Here is a 12,934-nt window from a genome sequence, read left to right as displayed (position 1 = left end):
GACTCGTCAGTGCGCATGGCGCTGCCCGGCAAGGGCTTGCACACTCTGCTGGTTGTGGTGCTTCGTGCGAGAGCTTTAGCCGTGGCTGGGCTAAAGGCAGTGCTAGAAATACCCGGTGTGAGGCAATGAAAGGTCAGCTTGGAAGTCAAATATTAATTTCAAAATGAAGTCCTGGAAGGATGGAATTGCCAGGGAGTCACTTGTTTTACCTGAAAGAAATGCCACAGCATTACTTGCAATTAATGCCAGTGTCCACAAGCTCTAAAAATGAGGACTGTGTGTGTTTTAAACTAACCAATTGGTTAAATTTGAGATCAGGCCAAGAAATCTTGTGAAGTTGCTGCCCATGGGGGAGCATGCTGAGGGAGGCCGTGGGCCTGTGACACGGCCAGGCTGCAGCAGCTACAGAGGCACCATTTTGTAAGGTGCACAGCAAAGGGACAGCACTTGTTTGTGTCCTTCTCGCTCCGCCTCTCCCTCCCTCTACTCTTTACTGTTTCCTCACCATGATTTTAAAAAACATGTTGAATTCTACTTTCAGTGAGAAATAACAATAGTACGCTATTTCCTTTAGACCCAGACTGTCATCTTGTTGGGACCCTGAACTGCAGTAGCAGCTGGGTTCGGGTGCAGGGGGACTAGCTGTGGCGAGGGCCCATGGCTGCCAGGCACTGCGGCAGGCAGCAGCAGCACAGGGACCGCGGCTCTCTGGCTCTGCCAAACTCCCAGGGGAGTGTCAGCATTACCTGATTTTAACAGCTTTACATTTAGAGAGACAAACACGTCTTTGCTACCAAAGACAACCTGTTTCTTTATAATTTGAGCAGTGCCTTTAATGCTTCGTGATGGTTTGTGGTGTGGGTTCAGCGGCCGAAGTAAAGCTGTGGGCTCCAGCCAGCCCTCTGCGCGTCTCGGGTCTGAGTCTCCTTGGTGGGGACCCTGCCAGGGATCAAATCACAGGCCCTTCATGCACGGACCTCCGGAATAAAAAAAATAATAACAAAATCAGGTTTCAATTTTAATGCGTCCCTGTTTTCTTTCATCAGAAGTTTTGAAATGCTGCTGAGGAGGTTAGTGATAGTCATAATCTCAACCACAGTGATTTCTCATAAACATTGAGAGAAACTGCAGCTTTACTGAATATAGCGTCTGTTTTAAATGGCTGGTGGTTCACTTGTTTTTAATATGAGTACAAGCACAGAGGCAAGTAAAATCTAATGAAAGTGCTTAGAAGATTTTGTTTTGATACCCCACAGCAGCCCTGGTTTATACTGAAGGGGGAAAAGATTTCTTTGTAGCCAGGCCTGCAGAAGCCAGAAATTTAATCTTGCTCCACAACTTATTTTATTGCATTTTTAATTTTCTCTTGCATTACCCTGACCCTTTTCTATAGCTTTTGACGCCTGGTGCTTAATTACTTATCATTAGCAATGTACATGGGGGCCTTCCTGCATATTTATAAATGTGATCATTAGTACATGGGAAGACAAAGACTTCTTTAAGACCATCATTAGTTATTCTGTTTTCATAGAAATGTTCATTAGAGAAACTACCCACCTGGTTAAATAATTATAATTAAGAACTGGTAATCTCCTTTGCATTTTTAACTTGATCTTCAGGACGTGTGTTCATAGCTAAAGGAGCCTTGTTTGGCCATCTTACTGTCATGTCTTTTGATTTGAATTGTCAAGCAGATTTAAATGCTGTGTTTTGGAACTGTATACCCTAAGAATGATTTATGGAAAGATAGGTTATTAAAAAAAAAAAAAAAAGAAAGAAAGAAAGAAAGAAAGGAAGAAATCAACCCAGCAATTACCTCTGAATTCATTAACTGCGCACTGGCAGCAAGAGGTTATATAAGCCATTTACTGTAATGCACAGTATGGAGTTAAAACAAAATGTCACCGGAGCCTGATTTCTCTGCCCTATCGGTGGTACTCACTGCAGACACCCAGGCTGCAGGAGAAGACTTGCAGAAAGGTATCATTTCCATGTCATGGTATGGTATTACTTGGAAATGCCAACAATAAATGCAATGGTGTCAGTACTTCTGCTCCCAGCCATCATGGGGAGCTGGTGGGAAACCCGTCTGAAATGTGTGCACATGCCTGTCTGCTCCAAGGCTGCAGGGAAGGGAGAGCATCACCCCTCCATGCCCACGGCGACTGGCACAGGGAGGGCTCACCTCTGATAAACCACAGTGATGGGAAGAGCTTGTCAGTGGCATAAATATCATCTGTAAACAATTAAGCAGCTACTGCTCATTCAGGGCAGTTTTGAGAAGCAAAGGAAGTCTGCAATCAGTTATATCTCCAATTACCATAAAAATATATTAGCCATTCATTCATTTATTAATGATTCATCAGTTAACCACACATAATGAGCAAATAATTAGCAATGCTGTACGGTTGCCAAAATTGAAGAAGTGGTGGCATTTTAAAGATGAAAGGTTGCATTTATGTAAAAAGTCGGGTGGTGATAAAGTTAATACAGAAGATAATTATAAAAGTGGCTGTCCTATTTTAGAGGCTGAGGTCCCGCAAAACTTGCCTAATTGAACTGAAATTAATATTCTTCAAAAGCACACATGTTACTGCATACTAGTGGCTGCATTTACTCAGAGATCTCCCATCAGTAAGGTATGTCGCACAATACAAGTTAATAAAATGCCAGACAGCAAGACTGTGTTCTTTGTTTGCTCGGTTCAGGGCCTTGTGGAAAACAATAAATTGCATTCATGTCAGCCGAGGCCCATCCCTTTGCTAATTACTGTTTGGTGCTGAAATGACTTCTGTGAAATTGGGAGCATGAAGAAACACACAGCCGTACAAGGGAGGCTTTTCAGGCTACGGCAGTAAATGTGAGATAGGCCTTAGGCGCACAGATGTTAAAACAGTGAATTCCCCTACAGATTACACTAATGGAAACCCTGTCAGGGTAAGTCAAATCCGGGGTCTGTGGTCAAAATCTAATTAATGTTCCTGTACTTAAAAAGAATATGAATGCCTGGAGGTGATGAAGAACGTATAAGAAACTCGCTTGTTTGTAAAATAGCTTGTGCGGATGGCAAGCGCCGCTAAGGCCTTCCTTACGAGGTAACACCTGCTGGAGGAGCTGCTTACGCCACTTGGTGCAGTGCTGCAGGCACCGGGCTCAACCCTGCTTGGAAGTCCTGCACAAAAATGTCTGTTGGCACCTGGGCTGCCTCCCCAGCGGACAGTCATCGCTGTCATTAAACGCCCCCTCTTTGTTTGGCATGACTGAGTGGTGTTGGCATCGCTGTTTAGGAAGTACTTGTAGCTGAAGACCTAAGAAAGGGCCAGCTCCTCTTTGTGCAAAAACAAAGGCTCGCCCGTCTAGGTTGAGCTTGAGGACACTGCTGGGGCTCTTATGGCGCTTTCACAGCTGCACTGTGCATGGCCTGTGCAATAACAGAGGAAATGAATTTATAATGCAACAATCTCTTCGTTTTCACAAGCACAAAATTTCCCCTAAATACTTAAAATAACACTCAGAGTGGGACAGACCTTAAATTTTGAATAAATGAAACCCTAATCCAGTGTGTTGCTGAAACAGCTTGTTATTAAAGAAATAAATTTAAAACAGCAAGTGGTTTGAGAATTTTGGATTTAATTATTTAAATCTACTTAAGATAACTCTCTAGCACTGTGTTTGGGTTTCCTGTTGAGAGCATGTTTTCCAGAAAAGTATCCCACCCAGTGCCCTGGAAATATTAACTTTCTTATGCAACAGTGGTTTAAGCAGTAGAGACAAATTATTATTATTATTATAATAAGGCAGGGATATTGTATGGCAACTTGGTGATATTTCCTGCATGCATCCTGTCATGAAAACTGCACAGAGTCATTTGGGGGTTTGGAAAGACCACTGCTTTCTTTGGCTAAATGTCTCATGTAATGCTGCTCCAAATGCTCTTCAGGTAAGAGAGAGAGAGTAGTTCCCTTAGTAATGTTACAGAACCAGCCATGACTAACAGTACCTGAACAAGCAGGTTTTCAATTGTAAGCTAATCTGAGGTATTATATGTAATTTAATAGATAAATATTGGGAATCAGACTTTTTTCATTGCTGACTGTTATGCTTTAGTTAAAATCTACTATTTCATCTTTAAGACGTAAGATTGTCTCTTTATGCAGCATAGATCAAGAAGGCAATAAATCTGTCTTTTCTTTTGTAGGGCTGTAACAGGAGCTTCCTGGATCCTGGGTCTGCATTTAGGGTAAGAATCAGACAAATATATTCAAAATGACCTTGATCTGCACAAAACCTAGCAAAGGGACAAGAACCAGGGAGGTGCTCTTTGTCCCCAGCCATGACCCAGGCACAGGGGAAGTTGACTTCTCCCACGGCTACGAGTGTGCAGGGGAGAAAACTCCAGCTCTGAGTTATGTTTCCTTCCCCTGGGCTCATGCTGGGACAACGGCACACAACCACGCTGCATGCCAGCTCAGCCTCCCTGCTTGGCTTGGCTCCTGCAGGGCAAGCTTGCTGTATGTATCCTGTGAAGAACAAGGATGGTGGTTTTGTGTTTGAATATCCTCACAAGTAATCATTGGTGTCTCCAAGGTGGGATTCTCATCTTAACCATTTTCTTTCAGTATGTTCTCTCTGTACTGTCTGTGTTTGCAATACAACCCTTGCAGGGGAGTTGCATGCTAGTTTTGGGGCCAGGCTCTTGCTGAGTATTGCCAGCACTCACTCTGTCAGTCATGTTGTCTGCTGTGCTTCAAGTGTCACCTTTTGTCACAGGGAGGAAGCCTTTCAACTTCCCTGATGCTACTGAGGTTGCACTGATGTAACTGAATTTGTCCTTTCTGTCATGCATAATGGTGGGATCTTAGGGAGTGTTCGGCTTTCTAGCCAAAATCTGTGGGGACAAAAATAAGCAAATCCAGACTTTTGATTAACCTAGGTAAATGGTTAAAATACTACTCACAAGTCTAATGGTCAGCACAGCTGTGTCATCATCTGAATCCAACACCACCAACGGGCTCAAGAGATGGTACTTCAGCACTGGGTTCTGTCAAATTCACATGTAAGGATGGTGGTCAACCAAAACCCAAAAGTTTTGACTGGTTGTCCTCATTCAAGCATGCTCACTGACTTACTTTGTGATTATTAGCAATATTTTCTTTTATAAATAGTTTTTTGTTTTCAAGAAAAAGTAGTCCTGCAAATACTTTTTTCTTAAGGAATAATACCTATGTGTTACTTGAGGCAGATGTTGGTTTAAAGCTTAGTTCTTGCTTAAGAGATATCTTTCAATCCACTGAAAGGAGTTGATTAGTGTCCCCTAGCTGAACCATTTTTTTCCCTCTGTTGCTTTGACCCATTGATTTAATTAAGGTCTAATAAAGAGAGGGCTGAAAGATTGTTAAAAATCCTTTTTTTTTTTTTCTCACAGATCTGACCTATGCTGGTCCAGCTGTGCATTTTTGACTCACATGCCCTCTTTAATACGTAAGCACACTGATACAAGAGGTTGTCTTCCTTAAAGCCAGTTGTTTTTTTCCCCCCTCCATGATAGATAAGATTTATTTTGGTTTTAACCAAAACAAATGCTTTTCTGAAACCTTTTATTTAAGTGAAAATAAGTAATGAAAAAATAACCAAAGCAAGGCACAGTATCAAAAAGAAAAGACCTTAGAAAGCTTAGTCATGACCCTTTCTCTCTCTGTTTCCTTTCCCATTCTCCTCTTGCCAGCACAGAAAGAAGAAGACAAATAAAAACTATGGGTTTGCTTTCCAATTAAGTAACAAGAATGACTGGAAGTTTATGAAACATGGAGGGGTTTTCATTGAAAATGCTTGCTACTTTTCAACTCTGTGTCTTGCCTAGGTCAGTGTTAATGCTCAAAAAAAGTACTTCACCCTACTTATCATATTGCTAACCTCTTCTTTCCCTTCTCCCCCCACCAGCTCTGCAGGTTGCTGCTCTAGGGTGAGAAGAGCTTTTCTCAGCATGCTAATTTTGCCACTGAGCAGGCTCATCTGTATCTTGTAAAAGGGAGATTACCACAAATGTGCACCCTCTCCACTTTCTGCTTCTGCAGTAGGAGAGGAGTTCTGGTGCTAGGGCTCCTGATGCTATCCCAGCTGTGCCAGGACCGTGATGACAGTCTTCAGAAAAATAAAAAAGGAAAAAAAAGCCCCAGCTGCAACTTCAAGGAACGGTTCTGATGTGCTATTCGTGGATTGAAACAGCATTGCTATCCACAGCGGCAGTTTGTGACTGAACCTTCTTAGATGGCTCTCATGCTCAGATTTCTGTGCTGCAGCTCGTTAGCAGGAATGCTGCCTGCAGGGCTGCAGTAGGTTTGCAGTACAGCAGGATGTGCATTAAAATAAAAATCTGGTTAGTGGTGGTGTGATCCCAGTTCTGGCTGGGCAGTGGCAATTAAACCTGGATAAGAATAAGCCACCTGGACTTTGGGACTCCTGGGATGTGGCATACCACTTGCTGAGGGCCATCCCTGCCCAGGAAAGCACTAAAACAGGTGTATAAATCCTACTGTGTTCAATGGGATTTAGGCACCTGCTTAAAGTTAAGTGCTTGTTTAGAGAGTTTCCTGAATGAAAGCCTGACAATTGTGCCCAAGAGTGGCTTTGAAATTAGTTGTAATTTGCTCATCATAACCAGCTGTCATGAAGCTGTGTAAAAAGGGTTTGATTTTAGAAAGGTGAAAGACTTCCCAGGCCCTTGGCTTTTGTGTAAACACCCTTCCTGGATGCCCAGCACCCTGCTGAGCTGAAACAGCACTCTTCGGCCCTACTTTTATTCCAGGTTGCTCCGTGGTCCCACTGGGGCTGTAGCACCAGCCTGGAACTCTGCAAAGCAAACTGCCCTGTCAGCAACTGAAATTGCCTGACTGCCTCACCAGCCAAATTCCATCTGAGACAATCTCTGCAGGCTACAGCAGAGAAAGAGAAAGTCCATGTTGTATTTAGTAGGTGAGTGCAAAAAGAAAGTTAGGAGAGCAAAAGAGGGGGAGGAGAGATTTGTGTCCAAGTGGAAGAGTCAGCTGGACCTCCCACTTGGAAATATAGCAAGCACCAAGTCCTTTTGTGTCAAGGGAGTCAGAAAGCTTCAAGAGCTTTTTATTTTTAGGATTTTTTTTTTCCTTTATAACCCCTTTTTTACAACAGGGTTTGAGGGTAAACTTGAAAATAAGTCTAATGTTACAGCAACCAGTCTCAAAGGAAAAACAAAATCCAGCAAACTCAAATTACTACTTAATTCTGTATGTGCATGTTTACATGCATCATCTACTTAAGGCAAGAAGGACTGTGTCCATGTAGCTGAGAGTTATTTTTTTTTTTTTGCTCAAATATATGGTTAATTAGTCAATGGGTAATACCACTGTTGTGTAGTTCTTGGAAAGACTAAATTTGCAATTAAAACATTTTAAAGGCTTTCTTTTTGTGGAGTCCTTAGGTAATTAAGCTGAAGTGCGTATACATTTCCATATATAAATGTACTGGAGCAGTGGTAGCTGATGTAGTAGTTAAGGTCAGGTAAAAACCAGCCTTGCATTTAGAATCTTTTTTCCAGTACCTCACTCAAAACCTCCCTAAATCTAATTTAATCTTCCAGAAATGTAAGGGAAATTTGGTTTATGAGGGGAAAAAAGGGTCTTGCATTATTACCATAGTCCATCAGTCTTCCCTCAGCGTGACTCCATTCATTTTGCAATGTGTGGCTGTTCAGCATTGCCATGACTGAACTTCAGAAGACTTTTGCTAGAATAAAGCATATAATGGGAACAGTCACGTTGGGGTGCCCCCACCAAGGCGGGAGCAGGGACTTAGCCCTGCCTGGCTGCAGCCCAGGGGACTGAGGGCAGATGTAGGGGAAGCACTCAAGGCAACTTTGACAAACTTGGGAGCAAACCAGGCTTTGGGGCTGTGTCCTGCTGCAGTGCTGCTGTGGCCCGCTCCCCTTCCCAAAAACCCCTGCTCAGGCTGCAGCTTCTCTCTCTGCCTCCCGAAGCTGTTCCCTCCCTTGCAGTCTTGGTTCCTCTCCTCCTTGCCAAGTACACTGACTCCAGCCTGATCTGAAAGTTAATTTTAACAAATAACATCTTGGACCGAGCCAAGTTAGGATCTGGAGATAGGACACGCTGTGGGAAGGGAGCGGGGTGGGGGGTGTAAGAGAGCATGAACGCTCAGCCTTGTAATATGTGTGAGAGCTGATGCTCTCTGAGCAATCGAGTGCTTATTATTATTTCTCTTGGATAGGTCACCTGGGAGTGGAGGAATTTTTCATTTTAAATTAAAAAGAAATCTTTTATAATGCTCATTTCTGAAAGGAAAAAAAAACCCTCACCTCATCATGGAAGCAATTAGATGGAGGACACATTGAAAGGAGTGATTAGTTGTTAATTTTTGAGCTGTTGGCCCTGACAGAGGGTTTTTTTGTCAAGGATTTTTTTTTTTTAAAGGTGTTTTTCATATGCCTATAGTCCAAGGTTACTTCTTATTCAATAGCAATTACCATATGTCCATTACATGCTAGAGACTGCTTGAGGTAGAGGCAGTGGTCCCCATCAGAGTGTGTGCCAAGTCGAAATGCCAGCAGCTGTGTGAGCCACAGGATAATTGTTCTTATCTGCTTCTTCTTTTTTCCAAGTCCCAGTAAATGTTCTAGGGAGTAACTTCCCCCTTCCTTGATGCAACCTGAAAGTACAGCCCTCCAGTTTGTGTTTCGGGTTCTACGTCAGCCATGTCAAGATTTGAACAAGAATCAAGGAGGACAATGGGTCAGATGTAATTAAGAGGTAAAACTACTGGTGAAATAGCTGCACATTTTGGTTTTCTTTCATTCTGCCCATCAGATTACAAACCTCAGTCCCACCACCACTTAAAAAAACTAATCTGTAACTGCGAACCCTGTATAACTGCTCTATTGTATCAGATGGAAACAAACTAAGCAGACACCACAATACAAAAAAATAAGCATATTGTACCTCAGAAAAATATGGGGCTGAAAACACAGAAAAAAATGTAGTCTTGTTAAAATATGGACATGGTCCAGAGGAATAAGTAGAGAAACTTGAATGGATCAGAGTCAAAAAACACTCTACTTAATTCTTGGGGTTTTTTATTTGCCATTCAGCTTACATCAGTGTTAACATCTACTGAGAAATGCAGCCATTTACAATTTGCAGTTCAATGTGTTACTTTAATTAGTATGAAAATTAAAGGGCAACTATAGGCCAATGTGAATGATTATGGAAATACATGTGCATCAAATGCAATGCCCTCATTTAATTAATCGTCTTGTAAACTATATCGAGCACTTTAAGTCAGTTGCTGAGTATAACCACTCTATTTTAAATAACCACTTAATACTTAACAGGATGTGGAGAAAACACTATAGCACACGACTGCTTCTCAAGTTTCAGTGTCTGAGATTTTTTAAAGCTGACCCAAGTCAACCCAAAGAATGTTTAACACCCCGTGTCTGAACACAAGAAACTCTGTGATGTACAGACATTCAATTACATTTTTTAAAAAGTGAGAAACATTTTGTAAAATAGTGACTTTAGAAAACTAATTGGCAGCAGCAAACTAGAGAGTGAAGGCCAAAGCTAGAGGGGACCTTTTACTACAGTAACTCTAGTCAAAGAAAATGAAAATAAAGGCATCTTTGTTTCTCAGTCAAATTAGCTGATTAAGAAATAAAACATTTTAACATGCTTTAAATGCAGCATTAATTATTTATATGAAAAAAATTAGAGCCAGGTTCCATGAATTACACTTTGTGTATGTGAATTGAACGTTACGGGAATAGTAATCCTTTTACATTCATGCCTTACTTCATTAGGCAAAACTAAATATTAAGGGCTCTATTCATTCAAAAAATTCTTATGCATTCAGGTCACACTTTTTCTATGGGCTTTTTTTTTTTAAGAGTACAATTTACAGCTCTGATTTTTAAATATGATTCCGAAAACGCAATTTACCTCTACAGGATGGGCTCTAGTAAACAGATGTGTTTAGAAAAGGACAACAGTACAGTGGTGAGTCTTGTTTGTTATCAATGAAAATGCCTGAAGTCAGTTGTATTGTGTGACCTCAAAGCTAGTGTAATAACATAGAAATCAGAGCATTACTAGTAGGGAAGCTCTGAACTGTGAACTGTGAACCCTTTTTCCTATAGATTGATTAGTACCTAATTTTCCCCCCTCATTGATTGTTTCCAGTGACTGGGCAGTGCTTTACTCAGAGGAATGAAGAGCAGAGATTATTTACTTGGGCAGGTGTGTTCAGGGATATACTTTCCTATTTTCCATATGTGCCTGTTTTAGCAATGGTGTGTCCCATGCTTGGCTCCCCAGGAGGAGGGTCCATCCACTGAAGCTGCACTGATATGTGGGATGTAGTTAAGCATCTGCTGGGACTGAGGCTGGGATCATTAAAGTCACTTGTCTGCTCTTCTTTGAACACAGACCCATGAGGTAAGGAGCTAGTGAATTAATTAATTGTTTTGCTAACACATATGTGAAAAGAAATAAGAATTGAACTAGTTTATTTCAGCTTCTTTCCTTGGGTGTTTTGTTGCTGTTGTTTTTTCAGACTGAAGAGAGCAACAGCTAGAACTGTGCAATGATGATCATCTTTGACTTTCAAAATTATTAAAAGATTCACTTAGCACTGAAATAATAACTTTAAGAGGGTGGGGGTGGGGGAAGCAAACCCAAGCAGCAAGCAAGAAATTACAAAACAGGGATTACCCAGAAGCTTGCAAATTGTCAGCTGGCTGAATTTGAATAAACTTTTGAGAAATAAAATATGGGGAAATGGGACAAGGTGTCAGATGGTTGGGTAAGATTGATGTACTTAATAGTTTAGTTAATATGGATCAACATCTGCCTTTAGTTACATCTGCACAGCCCCCTGACTTCAGCAGAGTTGTACTTTTGTAACCAAGTTTGGACCAATGTTTTTAAATAGGCCCCGGTGCAGAATATCTGCAGAGAGCCTGTGCTGCTCAGTGCCGGTGTAACCAGGCAGCTCTGGAGAGAACAAGTAATACAATATGTTATTGTTTCTCATGTAATTTTTAAAATACATTGAGGAGTAATATATTTTTTTATAATAGGGTGCTCCCTGTCTCTTTAAGTAACTGTCAGATGTAGGATGTCCTCGTGCCAAAATGCTACGGTCTGCTCCCTCTGTGCAATTGTTAATTAAATCCATCCCTTATTGTAAAGCCTGCCTAGTCTCTTACCCATTCTGCTTATCTGTGATGCCAGATGATGCTCAGTAATTCATGGCCAACCTGCTCCCACCTTCAATAGGGCCTCCTGTGCACTGACCTTAACCAGCTTCACTTTTTGTTATTCCCAAGGAGAACGGAGCCTCGGAGGCAACAGTTTTATCAACTTTTCCTGTTGACCAGATGATGGCTCAGTGATAAACGAATGGAGTATGCTTGAGCTGGAAGTCTCCCACATGCCGTCACTCCCTACCCTTCTCTGGCTTCTGCTGCCTGCTTGAATGCATTGCTGTGTGAGGAAAGGGGCCTGTCCTCAAAGGTCACCACAGGCTGCACTGCTGCTGGCAGGCAAGAACAGCCTTTGCCTATCCAGGTAACGTTACTCTGCCAGTTATCAAGTCAGCTGAAAACTTTCTCTGCTTGGTACTGAGCTATGCCACCTGCAAGTCTTTTTACCCCACCGGTAAGGCTGATATACAGGAGCTGGTAGGAATATTTTCATAGCTGACAAGCTGTTTCCCATGAACAGTGTCAAAGATTTAAAAGCCACTTCTGGAAATGGGACTTTCTGGCAAATACAGACTAAGCAAATCTTTTATTATTACCATATGGCTAGAAATATTCCTAGAGTTCTTCTGGAAATGGGTACTGTACCAGCAGAAAGCAATATTCTGTTGGCCTGTGCATTGCCTCGAGGGTATTTACTATGGTAATAAGATCAGTAATTCATCTCCTAAAATCACTGGGAGTACAAATGCTTATTTAAGTAGATGGTATCTTGATTGCAACTGAGTCAGGAGAGGTCTTAAAGCTGCCTCTTTAGGCTACAGATCTTCTGTTAAAGGCAAAGGGCTAGTGGTTCTTGGTAAACACAAGAATATTCTGTTTCATAGCTACCTTACATTTTCAGCAATTCACAGTAGATGCACAACACATCCCTTAGCAAAATGGGTGTGTACAAATATGTCAAGAAATTATGCCTGTTGGGGCTTTTAAAAAATTTTTTCTTTCCATAGCAATGTAATGGGAAGAGGTAGAAATCTCCCTCCATCTCCAAATGGTTGGTTAGAATAAAAGAGACAGAGAAAGCCATACTCCAGCAGCACATGGAGCCATCAAAACCCCATTGTGCTGGAGGATGCAGCACCAACATAAATTAAGAGACAGCCTTGGCCCAGAAAAACAAAAAGGCAAAGATCTGAGGGTAAAATGATTTGCTTCTGCACAGAGTGGACCAGTGTCAGAGAAGTATCCTATATCCTTGAGACTCTTGCAGCTCCCAGCTGCTAGCTTACAAACACAGTGGGCCTCTTCTCTGGAAGTCCTGGAGGCAGAAGCCTCCAAGTCTTGGTCAACTGTTCGGGTTTTTTTTTGTTTACAGAAATCAAGAGAAACCATGGTTTTCTGGCAAAGGCATAGAAATGGGAGTTTAAGGACCTAGTTTCTAATCCCAAACTCTGCTGTAGGGTCTTTACAGAAAGGATGATACGATGTAGAAATACAGCAACTCACCAAATTGTTTTATTTGAGGAAAACCATAGTTTGACCTCTGAGAATCCAAAATGAGTGCCTGTAGCACTGTGCCAGGAAGGTTTCAGGTGGTCCATAGTGTTTCATATTGGTAATGTGGCATCAAAGGTGAATCACAGAAAAACTGAGCTGGAAGTACCTAAAACAGATGTTCTTTAGTTT

At 41.8% G+C, this 12,934-nt stretch overlaps 1 long non-coding RNA gene across 1 annotated transcript in view; it reads left to right on the top strand.

Moving 5' to 3' along the window:
- Positions 1–12,934, top strand: part of LOC114017631 (uncharacterized) — a 73,124-nt gene that overhangs the window by 15,698 nt on the left and 44,492 nt on the right. Inside the window, exons 7-12 of the long non-coding RNA XR_008734651.1 lie at positions 4,199–4,240; positions 5,426–5,481; positions 6,806–6,972; positions 8,651–8,798; positions 10,362–10,481; positions 11,375–11,615. This is a non-coding gene — a long non-coding RNA (uncharacterized LOC114017631). The remainder of the gene's footprint in view (positions 1–4,198; positions 4,241–5,425; positions 5,482–6,805; positions 6,973–8,650; positions 8,799–10,361; positions 10,482–11,374; positions 11,616–12,934) is intronic.

This window comes from Falco cherrug, chromosome 12 (genome assembly GCF_023634085.1).
Source record: "Falco cherrug isolate bFalChe1 chromosome 12, bFalChe1.pri, whole genome shotgun sequence".
Lineage (NCBI taxonomy): Eukaryota > Metazoa > Chordata > Aves > Falconiformes > Falconidae > Falco > Falco cherrug.
Note: the sequence above shows the minus strand (reverse complement) of the source record. Positions and strands in the feature narration are given on the sequence as shown.